We start from the raw sequence: 16399 nt of genomic DNA on the forward strand, positions 1-16399 counted from the left end.
TGGTGAATGGGGTTGTTTCCTTAATTTCTCTGATTTTTTTTCATTGTTAGTGTATAGGAATGCAAGGGATTTCTCTGTATTAATTTTATATTCCGTGACATTACTATATTCATTGATTAGCTCTAGTAATTTTCTGTGGCATCTTTAGGGTTTTCTATGTATAGTATCATGTCATTTTCTATGTATAGTATCATGTCATCTGCAAACAGTGAGAGTTTTACTTCTTCTTTTCCTATCTGAATTCATTTCATTTCTTTTTTCTTCTCTAATTGCTGTGACTAGGACTTCCAAAACTATGTTGAAGAGTAGTGAGAGTGGGCACCGTTGTCTTGTTCCTGATCTTAGAGGAAATGCTTTCAGTTTTTCTCCATTGAGAATAATGTTTGTTGGGGATTTGTCATGTATGGCCTTTATTGTGTTGAGGTAGATTCCTTCTATGCCTACTTTATAGAGAGATTTTTATCATAAATGGGTATTGAATTTTGTCAAAAGCTTTCTCTGAATCTTTGAAGTGATCATATGGTTTTTATATTTAAATTTGTTAATATGATGTTTCATATTGATTGATTTTCATATATTGAAGAATCCTTGCATCCCCAGGATAAACCCCACTTGATCATGGTGGATGATCCTTTTATTGTGTTGTTGGATTCTGTTAGCTGGAATTTTGTTGAGGATTTTTGCATCTATGTTCATCAGTGATGTTAGCCTGTAATTTTCTGGGTTTTGGGGGCATCTTTGTCTGATTTGTTATCAGGGTGATGTTGGCCTTGTAGAATGAGATTGAGAATCACTCTCACCAGTTTTATTCAGCATAGTTTTGGGGCTCTTAGTCACAGCAATCAGAGAAGAAAAAGAAATGAAAGGAATCCAGGCTGGAAAAGAAGAAATAAAACTGTCACTTGACAGGATACCACATGTAGAAAATTATAAAGATCCTACCAGAAAACACCAGAGCTCATCAATTAATTTGACAATGTTGCAGGATACAAAATTAATGCACACAAATTTCTTTCATTTATATGCAACAATGAAAAATCAGAAAGAGAAATTAAGGAAGTAATCACATTTATCATCATATAAAAAGAATAAAATACCAAGGAATAAACCCACCTAAAGGAGGTCAAAGACCTGTACTTGGAAAACTATAAGATAACAATGAGAGAAATCATTGATGGCACAAATAGATGGAGAGATATACCATGTTCTTGGATTGGAAGAATTAATATTGTGAAAATAACTATACTGCCCAAAGTAATCTACAGATTCAATGAAATCCCTATCAAATTACCAATGACATTTTTTTCACAGAATTAGAACAAAAGAAAAATAATTTGTATGGAAATATAAAAGATCCCAATTAACCAAAGCAATCTTGAGAAAGAAAAACAGAGCTGGAGGAATCAGGTTCCCAACTTCACACTATACTACAAAGCTAGTCATCTAGACAGTATGGTACTGGCACAAAAAGAAAAAATATAGATCAATGGAATAAGATAGAAAGCCCAGAGATAAACCCACACACCTTTGGTCACCTAATCTCTGACAAACAGGCAAGAACAAACAATGGAACAAAAACAGTCTCTTCAGTAAGTGGTGCTGGGAAAACTGGGCAGCTACATGTAAACGAATAAAATTGGAACATTCTCTTACAGCACACACAAAAGTAAACACAAAATAGATTAAAGACCTAAATGTAAGATCAGATACTATAAAACTTTTAGAGGAAACCGTAGGCAAAACATTCTTAACATTAATCACAGCAAGATCTTTTCTGATCCACCTCTGAGAATAATGAAAATACAAATGAAAGTAAACAAATGAGATCTAATTAAATTTAAAAGCTTTTGAATATCAAAAGAAAAAAAAGAAGATAAAAATGAAAATAAAACTCACAGAATGAGAGAAAATGAGGCCATCAACAAGGGGTTGATCTCCAAAATATACAAACAGCTCATGTAGCTCAATATATATATATAAAAAAAAAATACAAGTCAAAAAAGTGGACAGAAGCTCTATATAGACATTTCTTCAAAGAAGACATACAGATGGCCAAGAAGAACATTAAAATATGCTCAACATCCTCATTATTAGAGAATTGCAAATCAAAACTAAAATGAAGTATCACCTTACACTGGTCAGAATGACTGTTATTAAAAAATTTACAATCAATTAGTGTTAGAGAGAGTTTGGAGAAAAGGGAAACTTCCTACATGTTGGTGGGAATGTATATTGGTATAGCCACAATGTAGAACAGTGTGGACATTCCTCTGTTGTTTTTCAGTCACTGTCATGTCTGACTCTTTGGGATCCCAGGGACTGCACCATGCCAGGCTTCCTTGTCCTTCACTTTTTCCTGGAGTTTGTTCAAACTCATGTCCATTGAGTCAGTGATGCAATCCAATCATCTCATCCTCTGTCTTCAGTCTTTCCCAGCATCAGGATCTTTTCCAATGAGTCAGCTCTTTGCATCAGGTGGCCACAGTATGGAGCTTCAGCTTCAGCATCAGACCTTCCAATGAATATTCAAAGTTGATTTCCTTTAGGATTGACTGGCTTGATCCCCTTGCTGTCCAAGGGACTCTTAAGAGTCTTCTTCAGCACCAAAGTTTGAAAGCAGCAATTCTTTGGCACTCAGCCTTCTTTATGGTCCAACTCATACATCCGTACATGACTTTTGCAAAAATCACATCTTTGACTATATGGACCTTTGTCGGCAAAGTGTATTCCTTAAAAAACTAAAAATAAAGCTACCGTATGGTCCAGCAATCCCACTCCCAGGCATATGCCCAGAGAAAATAATAAATTTTTGAAAGGATACATGTGTCTCAATGTTCATTGCAGCACTATTAACAATAGCCCAGAAATGAAAGCAACCTAAATGCCCATTAAAAGAGGAATGGATAAAGAATATATGGTACACATATACAATGGAATATTACTCAGCCATAAAAAAGAATGAAATAATACAATTTACAGCAATGTAGATGAACCTAGAGTTTGCCATACTAAGTGAAGTAAGTCAGACAGAGAAATACAAATATATGATATCACTTATTTATGGAATCTTTAAAAAAATGGTACAAATGAGCTTATTTACAAAATAGAAATTGAGTCATAGATATAGAAAATAAACTTATGGTTATCAAGGGGGAAAGAGGGGAATAAATTGGGAGATCGGGATTGACATATACACACTAATATATATAAAAGATGATTAATAAGAACCTACTTCATAGTACAGGGAATTCTATTTGGTGTTCTGTAATGACTGAGCGACTGAACTGAGCTGAACTGAGCTGAATGACCTATATGGAAATGGAGTTCTAAAGTCACTTTGCTGTACAGCATAAACTAACACAACATTGTATGTCAACTGTATTTCAATAAAAATTAATTAAAAAGAGGAACTATATGAGGAAAATTCAGTATTTGGCAAAAAGTAAACAAATAAAAATAAAAAACACCAAAACCACTTAGCCTTATGTTTCTCAGCCACCTTTGCAAGTCTTGTTGGGATCATATGACTATTTCTAGCCAGTTGATAGAAATAACATGTACACTTCCAGGACAATACCTATGAGTCCATATATCTTTGAAATAAAGTGTGCCCTGCAGACTCCTGGAGGAGGTTCCCTAGATGGGTAATTGGCTGTTGTGGTGGAGGTGGGACTGGTAGTAGTAGGATGAGAACATAGAAGGACGGGTAGACTCTAAACCCGGGGTCAGGCTCCAACTTTCTCTGTCTCTGCCAGAACACTGAGCTAAAAAAAATTTCACACACAGTAGTTGATTTTAGTCATTTGCTTTGTTATGGAGAAGGGCAAGTGAATGATATAGATAGACTGGAGTAGGAGTCCCAATCCAAAGGCAAACAGAGGAACTAGTGTAGGTTGGGGTCATATTGAAGAAAAGCCTCAAGGACCAGCCTGGGCAGCTTAGACTCTCTTCTGGGGTAATAATACATGATGTCAGTTTTTTCACCCACCAATTTTAGTATCCATTGATGAGTCTTGTTTCATTTGATTATTACCATGTTTATTGTCCAAAAATCACTTTCTACTTTCATCACTTTTTCTACTTTTTAAAAGTTGAATTTCTACTATCGAATTTTCTTCTATAAAGAAATTTCTTTCCCTTCTCATGTGTTATAAAAATGTATGTATGCATCGAACTTAGGCTGGTGATCTATTTCACATATGTTAATATACATGTTTCAATGTTATTCTCTCAAATCATCCCACCCTCTCCTTCTCCCACAGAGTTCAAAAGTCTGTTCTTTATATCTGTGTCGCTTTTGCTGTCTTGCATATGGTTTGATGCATGGCACTCAAAGCCGGTGCACTGGGACAATCCAGATGGGATGGGGAGGGAGGTGGGAGGGGGTTCTGGATGGGGGACACCCATGGCTGATTCATGTCATATGTGGCAAAAATCACCACAATATTGTAAAGTAATTAGCCTCCAATTAAAAGAAATAAATATTTTTTTAAAAAAGAATGTATGTATGTATGTGTTTATATGTATATTAGTGTTGACTCATTGATTAATATCCTAGCCAATGTGGTATAATCCTTTACTAAGATTATTTATTTATATATACAAATATTTACACATTTGATCAGTAGGGACCCCTTTTAGTTGAGATTTGAGTTTATTTGATGCATTCCCATACTTTTTTGAGCATTTCTTATGTTTGGCACAGCAACATAACACAGACTCATTTTGTATGTCTCTGGCCTCAGCCATCATGCATTCCATCATGGAGCTCTTGCTTTTTTTTTTTTTTTTTTTTCCAGTGGGTGTTTATAAACCAAGACCTAGGTTCTAAGTGTGCTCACTGCTATTGAGGTATCATTGTTACTATTCCATCTCAGAAGACAGATATAGGAGATGTGTTTGTCTCCACATTTTAATCTATTTTAGATTCATTTTAAAAAATATGAGTTCATACTGCAGTGTACCCCAATCCTCACCCCCAGTAAAGGTCAAATGGAGAGTCTAGATTTCTACCCTTGCATGGGTGTAAACAGGCACTCTAGACTCTGACCCTGCCAGGATGGTGTCAGAGAAAGGTGAGTGAGGATCTAGGACTTCCATCCTCTCTGGGTGGCAACTAATTCACCCCTCACCTCAGATGTCAAGACCATGGGCAACTGTAATGAGTTCTTCTCCTTCCTGACTCTGGTGATGTTAGAGAATACCTAAGTGGAGAGTCAGAAATTTCACCACCTCTAGGGTAAGGAGTCCACCTTTGTACCTGGCAGTATCAATGAAGACAATGTGGGGTCTGGACTTCTACACCTACTCAGAAATAATGAAGCACTCCTCCATCCCCAGTAGGGTGGAATCAGAGAAGGTCTGTAGAGAGCCAGGACTATCACCACCCCTTATCCTTAATAAGGCTGTCAGTAGAGACCACATGGGATACACTAATAAGGCACTTCTGCCTGTACTGGCCAGGGTGATATCAGCAGAAGTCTAAGGAGGATCCTGAACTCCTGACCCTGCACAGTGATAGTAAGAAGTCCCTCTTGCACTCTGGGTATCAACAGAAGTGAAGTGGAAAAACTGCACTTCCATTCTTACCTAACAGGAATAAGGCAATGCCACCTTACAATAGCTGAAGCAGTGTCAGAGGATACTTGCTAAAACATAGAATTTAAACAAGATATTTTTTAAAAATTTAAATAAGATTTTGACACCCATCACAAAATACCCCAAATTTCTAAATTTCAATATGAAATTACTTATCAGAGTGAAAACTTAATTCGTGTTTTAAATATTTTAGTTCACTTATTTTTTTATTATGGCAAAATACAAGTAACATAAAACTTAGTATCTTAAGCATTTTAAAGTGTATAGTTCAGTGATATTACATACATTCATATTGTGCAAGTACCACCATCATTCATCTCCAGAATTCTTCATCTTGCATAACTGTAACTCTGCACTCATTAAATAACAACTCCTCATGACTCAGCCTCTGGTAAACACCACTCTACTCTTTGTTACTACAAGTTCAGATTTTTGTTTGTTTTTATTAGTATATGGTCTACATATAAGTGAGATAATGTATTTTTCTTTCTTTATCTGACTTATTTCACTTAGCATAATGTCCTTAAGGTCTACTAATATTGTCACAAATGGTGGGATTACCTTCTGTTACACATAATTAGCTATTATGAATAATGCTGTAATGATCATGGGGTGCTGATCTCTTTGAGATAGTTGATTGCATTTTCTTCAGATATATATGTAGAAGCAGGATTGCTGAATCATGTTTTCCATAGAGGCTGTATCTATTTATTTTCCTACCTAAAGTACATAAAATTTCCTTTCTTTACAGTCTCTCCAAAAGTTGTTTCTTGTCTTTTTGATAATAGCCATTCTAACAGGTGTGAGGTGATAGCACATTGTAGTTTTGGTTTGAATTTCCTTGATGATTAGTGAAGTTGAGCATCTTTTCATGTGCCTGTGGGCCATTTGTATGTCTTTGGGGAAATGTCTGATCAATTCCCTTGCTCGTTTTTTTTTTTTTAATAGGATTGTTTATTATTTTTTTGCTATCCAGTTGTGTGCATTCTTTATACATTTTGAATATTAATCTCTTATCAGATAGATGGTTTGCAAATATTTTTTCTCAACCTGTAGTGTACCTTTTTATTATATAGATTGCTTCTTTTACTGTGCAGAAGCTTTTTTGTTTCATGCAGTGCCACTTGCTTACTTTCACTTTTCTTACTTGTGCTTTTAATGTCATATCCAAAAAATCATTGCTAAGACCAATTTCAAGGAGCTTTTAACCTATGTTTTATTTTAGTAGCTTTACAGTTTTGAATCCTATGTTTAGGTTTTTATCCACTATGAGTAAACTTTTGTAAGTCGTCTAAGATGCAAGTCTAATTTCTTTCTTTTGCATGTGAATACACAGTTTTCCCAACACCATTTACTGTAGAGACTATCTTTACCCCACTGAATACTCTTGGCTCTCTTATCAAATATTAGTTGACCATATGCACATAGATTCAGGCTTCCCAGGTGGTGCTAGTGGTAAAGAACTTGTCTGCCATTGCAGGAGACATAAGAGTTATGAGTTCAATCCCTGGGTTGGGAAAATCCCCTGGAGGAGGGCATGGCAACCCAGTATTCTTGCCTGGAGAATCCCATGGACAGAGGAGTCTGGTGGGCTATGGTTCATAGGGTTTCATCAGATTTGGACACGACTGAAGCAACTTAGCACACACGCATGTAGATTTAATTCTGGGCTCTTGATTCAATTCCATTGGTCTTTATGTTTGTTTTTATGCCAGTGCCATGTGGTTCTGATTACTATAACTTTGTAATAAAGTTTGAAATCTGGAAGTGTGATGCCTCTGTTTTGTTCTTCTATCTCAGGGATTGCTTTGAGTATTTGGGGTCATTTGTGGTTCCATACAAATTTTAAGAGTGTTTTTTAAACATCTGTGAAAAATACCATGAGAATATTGATATGGATTTCACTGACTCTATAAATGATTTTGGGTAGTATGGGCATTTTAACAATATAAATTCTTCCCAAACATGAACTTGGAATATCTTTCTACTTGTTTGTGTCTTCCTCATCAGTTAGATAGTATTCACTGTATACATCTTTCACCTCTTCGGTTAAATTTATTCCTAGATATTTTCTTTTTTATGATATTATAATGAGATTTTTACAATATCATAAAAATAATTTTCTTCATCTTTTCAGATAATTTATTGTTTGCAAGTAGAAACACAATTGATTTTTATATGCTTATTTTGTATCCTGCAAATTTAGTGAGTTTGTTTATCAATTCTAACAGGTCTACTGTGGAGTCTGTAGGGTTTTCTATCATGTCATCTGCAAATAGAGACAATTTTATTTTTCCTTTCTGAATTTTGTGCCTTTCATTTCCTTTTCTTGCCTAATTGCTACTAGAACTTTCAGTACTATATTGAATAGGAGTGGTAAGAAGGGGCATCCTTTTCTTATTCCTGAGCTTAGCAGAAAAGCTTTAATAGTTTCACCATTGAGCATGATGTTAGCTGTGGATTTGTCATATATGGCCTTCATTATGTTGAGGTACACTCCTACTACACCCAAGCTGTTGAGAGGTTTTAGTATGAAAGGATGCTGAATTTTGTTAAATGCTTTATCTGCATGCACTGAGATTTGATGTTTATATTTCATTCTACTAATGTATGTAACATTTGTTGATTTTTGTATCCTCACATCAGAGAGATAAATCCCACTTGATCATGGTGTATGATGCTTTGAATGTATTGTTAAATTTGGTTTGCTAGTATTTTGTTGGGAATTTTTATAAATATGTTTATTGGGGATATTGGCCTGTGGTTTTCTCTTCTTGTACATCTTTATCTGGCTTTGGGATTAGGATAATGTTGGCCTCATAAAGTGAGTTTGGGAGTGTTTCCCTCTCTTCAGTTTTTTGGAAGAGCTTTAACAGGATTGGTATTAATTCTTCTTTGAATGTTTGGTAGAATTAAATTGTGAGGTCATCTGATCCTGGACTTTTCTTTTTGTTTTTTTTTTTTTTTAATTACTGATTCAAACTTCTTAGTCATTAGTCTGTTCAGCTTTTCTCCTTCTTCATGATGCAAACTTGGTAGGTTGTATATTTCCATAAATTTATCCATTTCTTTTAGATTACCTTATATGATGGCATAAAAGTGTTCCTTTTTTCTTAGTACAATTAAAAGTTTGTCAATTTTGTTTATGTTTTCAAAAAAATCAGCTCTTGATACCAGGTCAAAAAGCTTCCTAGGCATGAAGGCTCCAGAGTTATTTCATAATAAGAGTGAAAGTCAGTGTGATGAGGGCAGCACGATCATCAGTAGCCTTTCTAAAACCCTAAAGACAGGACTGGGTAAAGATTTGGGTATGGAAACCATGACTCCCCTAAATCTAGATGGCCTGCACCCATCTCCTGCAAACCTGGAGTGTTAGGCAGCTCCATGTCCTAGACTAAAATGAGAATCATCATGAACACAACTAAGGATGATGGTCAATTAGTGTTGACTTGTGTATTGCTGGCATAGAACAGGAGGTGTGGGGAAAAAAAGATTCATGGATCTTTTATATTTTTTGTCTCTATTTCTATTCTGATCTTTATATCCTTCCTTCTGCTAACTTTGGGCTTCGTTTGTTCTTTTTCTATTTTTTCGAGGTGTAAAGTTAGGTTATTTATTTCAGATTTTCTCTTTTTCAATGTAGGCATTTATTGCCATAAATGTTCTGCTTAGAACTGCTTTTGCTGCATCCTCCCAATTTTGGAATGTTATGATTCCATTTAGTTTTTTTTTTAAGATATTTTTTATTTGCCTTTAATTTCTTCCCTGACCTATTGGTTGTTCATGAACATGTTGGTTTTTTTAATTAATTAATTTATTTTAATTGGAAGCTAATTGCTTTTTTTAATCGATTTTTATTGGAGTACAGTTGTTTTACATAATTGGAAGTTAATTGCTTTACAATATTGTGATGGTTTTTGCCATACATTGATATGAATCAGCCATGAGTATACATGTGTCCCCCCATCCTGAACCCCCATCCCACCTCCCTCCCCACCCCATCCCTCTGGCAGGAGTCTTAGCTCCAAAACTTTAGGACATCAGAGAACTCTTAATTCCAGGGACCATGTTGTTTAATCTCCACATATTTTTAAATTTTCCTGTTTTCCTTCTGTTATTTAGTATCATATCATTGTGGTCTGAAAAAATGCTTGATATGATTTCATTCATCTTAAATTTTTAAAGAACTATTTTGTAGCCTAGCATATAGTTTATCCTAGAGAATATTCCAAGTATGCTTCTGAAGAATGTGTATTCTGCTGTTATTGGGTGGAATTTTCTATATATGGCTGTTAAGTCCATTAATTCTGTATTTGTTTGAGTATACTGTTTTCTTGTTGATTACTGTCTGGATAATCTATGATAGCAGCATAGGTTTTTATAGTAGTATGGTATAGGTTGTATAGTAGTATAGTATAGTATAGGTTTATAATCTATGTTGATTACTGTCTGAATAATGCCCCATTGTTGAAAGTGGGGCATTGACGTTCTCTACTATCCCTGCATCATTGTCTATTTCTCCCTTCAGTTTTATTAACATTTGCTTTATATATTTAGGTGCTCTGATGTTTTGTACATAAATATTTAAAATTTTATATGTCTTCTTGGGATTAGTTTGAACTTTTTCTATTTTTTGAGGTGTAAATTTAGGTTGTTTATGTCAGATTTTCTTTCATTTCAGGTGAATTGGCCCATTTATCAATTATATAATTACTTTCCTTTTCTCTTGTTACATTTTTTTTATTTATAGCCTATTTTGTCTGATACAAGTATGGCTAACCCTGCTCTCTTTTAGTTTCCATTTACATGGAATGCTTTTTTCCATCCTTTCCCTTTCAATAAATGTGTGTCCTTAAGGTGCATCTCCTAGGCAGCATATAGTTGGGTCTTGTTGTTTTATTTTTTTTAACCCATTCAGCCACTCTGGGTCATTTGATTGGAGAATTTAGTACATTTACATTTAAAAGTAATTATTGATTGATACGTATGGACTTACTATTGCTATTTTGCTAATTTTTTCTGGCTGCATTATGGTTCTTTCTCTTCCTTTGTGATTTAATGATTTTCTGTAGTGGTATACTTTGATTCCTTTATCTTCTGTGTATCTGCTATAGGTTTTTGCTCTTTAGTTACCATGAGTCTTACACAAAACATCTTATAGTTATAACAGTCTGTTTTTAGCTGTTAAAAACTTAAATTTGAGTGGACTCTAAAGTTCTACATTTTACTCTCCTTCCCCACATTTTCTGCATTTGATGTCACTATTTACATCTTTTATATAGAATATTCATTAAAAATTATTGCAACTATATTTAATACTTTTGCCTCATAACTTTTATACTACAGTTATAGCTAATTTACATACCACCATTAGAATATTAGAATATTCTGAATTTAACCATACATTTACTTTGTCAGTGAGTTTATACTTTCACATATTTTCATGACACTAGTTAATTTCCTTTTATTTCAGCTTGAAAAACTCCCTCTAACCTTTTTTATAAAACTGGTCTAGTTATGGTGAACTCCTTCAGCTTTTGTTTGGGAAAATTTTTCTCTCTCCAATTCTGAAGCACAACTTCTCTAAGTAAAGTATTTTTGGCTGGTATTTTTTTCTTTTAGTATCTTGTATATACCACCCCACTCTCTTTTGGCCTGCAAGATTTCTGCTGAAAAATCCACTAATGGCCTTAAGGGGGTTTCCTTGTATGTAACAAGTCACTTTTCTTTTGTTGCTTCCAAGATTATCTGTGTCTTAACCTTTAGACAATTTAAATAAAATATACCTCAGCATGGATCTCTTTGGATTTATATTTTTGTTATCATTTGGGTTTTCTGAATCTGGATGTCTGCTTCTTTCCCCAGGTTTAAATAAACTTCCTAACCCTTTCTCTCTCTCTTCTCTTCTGGGATACATAATTCATATATTGATCCACATTATAATGTTGCATAAGTCCCTTAAGTTATCTTTGCTCTTTTTCATTCCTTTTTCTTTTTGCTCCTCTTATTGGAAGATTTCCACTGCCTGTATTTGAGTTCTTTGATCCTTTCTTTCACTTGGTCTAATCTTATGTTGAATCTTTTAATTGAATTTTTCAGTTTAGTTACTATTTTCAGTTCTATGATTTCTGTTTGGTACTTTTAAATATCTTCTGTCTCTTTGTTGAAGTTCTCACTTTGTTCATGCTTTATTTTCCTGACCTAGTGAATATATTTATGACAATTATTTTGAACTCTCTGTTAAGTAAATTGCTTATTTCCATTCCATTAAGATTGGTTTCTGAAATTTTATCTTGTTCTTTTGTTTGAAATATATTCTCCCACTTGTTTATTTTCTTTGACTGTGTTGGTTTTGGGGCATTAGGTAAAACAGCTATTTCTCCTAGTCTTGACAGACTGGAAAATGTAGGAGATGATTTCATCAATCAGCTCAGCCTGAGTTCCTGGTTGCCTTTCAAATCTTTCTGTTTGTCTAAGGTGGTATCTTTGTTCTTAGTGACTCCTGGTAGATTAATATCACCATGACTTTTCAGAATCCCAAATGCTTGAGAATGCCTACATTCTTGTTCAGGCCCCTAAAGGACTACTACTTGACTACTTCTTCAGCTTCCTGAGGCAGGCTAATTATTAATAGAAGTTCAACTTTTAGGATGCAGGTGGGAATGTCAGAACCTTAGATATGCAGTTTGGCCTCTATCAGGGGGAAACCAAGAGATGGGTGTTTGTGCTTACTCACTTAGTCCTGAGCCAGAGGGAATAGCCATTGGAATGCTTATGTACTCATATATAACCCCTCTTTATTTGTGTGTTTCCTAGGGGATTTGTGAATGCTTCCAATAGGTAATTTGGAAGTTCATTCCTGGGGTGGCAGCCACAACAGTTAGGGTGCTATATTTATGGAAAGTTACATTCCAAGAATAAGCTGTATATTTGATTTTACTGTCAGAGAGAGGCAGTGGTAGAAGGCAGGGGACATGGCCCCCAGCACTTTCTGGCTCCTGAGCGGATCACAGTCATCTCTCACATGTAGGCTGATTAGAAGCCATACCCTCAGGCAACAGCTGGGAAAATATGCAAACTTCTTTCAGGGAAAACCTGGGAAATTGGTGTTTTTGCTATTCCCTCTGTGCTGAGCCTGGGGCTATAACTTCAGGAAACGTTTATGCACCCACTTAAAAACTGATTCTTTATTTAATATGATTAATATGGACATGTGGGGTTAGTGAGTGGCCAAGACCCAATGGCTATCAAAGCTAGGAAGACTCATCCCTTGGGTGAAAGCTTTAAAACTTGGGGTGCTGGCTATGTGCACAAGCTCCTTCCAAGGAAAAAAGCTAGTGACTTGGTTTTGTTGGAATAAACTTGAGAGAGAAGGTGGTAAACATGCCTACCAGTTCTTTCAGGCTTCAGGGAGCATCTCAGTCAGCTCTCAGGTAAGGGCTTATAACAAGCTGATCGTAAGGCTGCAGCTGGAAAAGTATGCAGTCGTAACTCTTCCAGGGAAAAACTGGGATATTGGCATTTCATTCCTGCTTCATCTGCACACTGCACTAAGTTTGGGTAGAAGATAGCAGCAGAATGTATTCATATGCCCTTTAACAACTACTTCTTTCTTTGCTATGATATTATGGGACTCAAACGCTGAGCCCTGTTGGTTCTCAGAACTAGGTTATTTGAGTGTCAGCCTTAAAAATCAAACACTAAGAGGGGACTGGGCTTCCCTGTTGGCTCAGAAGGTAAAGAATCCACCTGCAATGCAGGAGACCTGGCTTCAGTCCCTGAACTGGGAAGATCCCTGGAGGAGGGCATGGCAACCCACTCCAGTATTCTTGCCTGGAGAATCCCCATGGACAGAGGAGACTGGTGGGCTACAGTCCATGGGGTAGCAAAGAGTCAGACATGGCTGAACGACTAAGCACACAAGAGGGGATTAAGATAGCAGAATAAGAGGATGTAGGGCTCACCTCTCTCTACAAACACATCAAATACATTTACATCTGTAACAATTCTCATGAGAAACTAACTGTAAACTGGAAAAAGAATTCCCATACAACCAAGGCTGTAAGAAAGATACACACATGAGACTTCACTGGTGGTCCAGTGGTTAAGACTCTGTGCTTCCAATGCCTGGTGCAATCCCTGGCTGGGATCCCACAGTTAAGATCCCACAGGCTGTGCAGTGCAACCAAAAATAAAAAAAAAATAAAAAATTTAAAGAAAGAAAGATAGACGTTTAATTGGGCAGGATGGATAGACAAGCACTGGGTCAGGATCTTTGCCCCTGGGAGGGGACTAAGAGGAAAAACGAGATTGCACAGGTGGACAATGGAGAGTGAGTAGGTTGAGCCTCAGACTAGGTGTCCCAGTCCTAGGGACCTATGCATGGGAGACAAGCCCCCTTGGCTGTTTGGAGAATCACTGGGACAGATAACAATGCTTAGACTCCACTCATGAGGAGTGTGTAGGTACTGGCTTGTCACCAGACAGGGTGTAGAGAGGTGTGTCCTAGTGGTTTCTACCTCACTGCACTCCTCAATCCAAACTTGAGCAAACACTCACTCCGTGCCACAGCTTAGCACTGAATCTCTGGTGGCCAGGACCTGGGAAAATAGTTTAGGAACAGAGGTGGCTTAGGGGACCAAGGTGTGGTCCAGGAGAGGCAGCAGTGGCCATGGTTGGTGCTTACTCAAACAAAACTGTGGAAACAGCCCAGACTTCTGTCATGCAGCCATGTGAATTCCCACAATCATATGCCTGTCTCCCAGTCCCAGTCAAGTGAATGCTCCAGTCAAGGTCACTCCATGCCACAATCTAACAGATCTAGAACAACCACAAGAGGGGAAATGATGTGATGGTTGTCTGAGTCTGAGCAGAACTACAGATGTCTACACAGGCAGACCATCAGACTACAGTAAGCACACAAATCCCACTTGGGGCAAAGGCCCCAGTGCAGGAAGAAGGAAAAACACACAAAGTAAACAGAACCAGTTTGAACCTGATCTTCAGGGCTTCCATTTTAACAATTTGGGAGAAGAACCTGCCCCTAACAGAGTGATAACAGCCACTGAGCAGAAAGGGAATCCTGCCTCACATCCTGCACAGACTCTAGATCCTCTATAACAAGCCACACCCCCTACCAAAGTGATAGTGACCAGGACATGATGAAGAAAGATGTGACTGGTGTTGACATCAAATCCATTCCTCACACCAGGAGCATTGGGCATATGCAATCTACATAAGGACACTCTCACATAAGAATAACTCTTCAAGATCACAATAGATAACTGTTTCACCTAAATTCTTAGAGACAGAGAAAGTTTAGAATAAAAAGTCAGAGAAGCTACACTCAATTGAAAGAGCAAGAGAAAATCTTTGAAAAATAGTGAAACAGATAATCTTTCTTCCAGACAATAACTTTAAAACATTGATAATTAAAATGCCAAGTGAATTAAGAAAGAGAATTGATCTAAGCACAGATCATTTTAACAAATAACTTAGAAACTATAAAGAAGATCCAATCAAAAATAGATAATTCAATTCCTGACATAAAAAGCACTCTAGAAGCAAAGAATGACAGAAAAGAATGCATAACTGATCTGGAAGATAGAATAATGGAAATGACCCAATCAGAACAGCAAACAGAAGGACAATTTATTTTAAAAAATGAAAGCAACATATGAGATCTATGGGATAATATAAAATTTGCCAAAATTAGCATCACAGGACTTCCAGAAGGAGGAGAGAGAGAAAGGGATCAAAAACATATTTGAAGAAATTACGGCTGAAAGCTTCCCAAACCTATAGAAAGAAACAGATACCCAGATACAGGAAGCACAGAGAACTCAAACAGACCCACAGCAAGACACATTATAGTTAGAATCATAAAATATAAAGATAAAGAGAGAAATCTAAAGGTAGCAAGAGAATAATGAATAGTCATACACAAGGGAATCCCCATAAGGTTATTAGCTTATTTCTCTGCAGAAACTTTGCAGGCCAGAAGGGAGTGGCATGATATGTTCAAAAAGTCCTGAAAGGGAAAAACTTGCAGTCTACAATACTCTACCCAGCAAGATGATCATTTAGAATAGAAGGAGAAATTTAAAAAAAAAGTCTGAGTTGAGCAACAGTTAATAAATTCAGCAATGTACTATAGAATAAATGTTACAGGATCTTCTCTAAATTGCAAAGAAGTAAGAATCTATATGAAAGAAAAAGTCACAATAGGAAAGGTAAATAGATAGTAAGAATAGATGACTTAAGCCAGAACATAGATTAAAAGACAAAAAAATTGCAAAAATAAATATAACTATAACAAACAGTAAAGGTATAAGCATGAAGAAGTAAAATATGACATCAAAAGCACAAAATGTGGTGGAGGGGAATAAAAATTTATATCTTTTAGGATGTTTTTGAACCTAAATGACTATCTGTATGAAGCAAGTAACTATAATTATGGGGGAACATATGTGAACCCCATGGTAACCACGAATCAAAAACTTCCAATAGATATAGAAAGCATATTACAAAAGAAAGAAACCCAAGCATACTACAAAAGAAAACAATTAAACCACAATGGGAAGGAAAAAAGATGAACAGCAGGGAACTACAAAAACAACTGGAAAACAAGCAATAAAATGGCAATAAGTACATTAATATCAACAATTACTTTTAATGTCAGTGAACTAACTACTCTGATCAAAAGACATAGGGTAAGTTGATTGGATAAAAATACAAGACCCTTCAATAAGTTGCCCTCAAGAGACTCATTTCAGTGTCAAAGACACACACATACTAAAAA

Source organism: Muntiacus reevesi, chromosome X, assembly GCF_963930625.1.
Source record: "Muntiacus reevesi chromosome X, mMunRee1.1, whole genome shotgun sequence".
Lineage (NCBI taxonomy): Eukaryota > Metazoa > Chordata > Mammalia > Artiodactyla > Cervidae > Muntiacus > Muntiacus reevesi.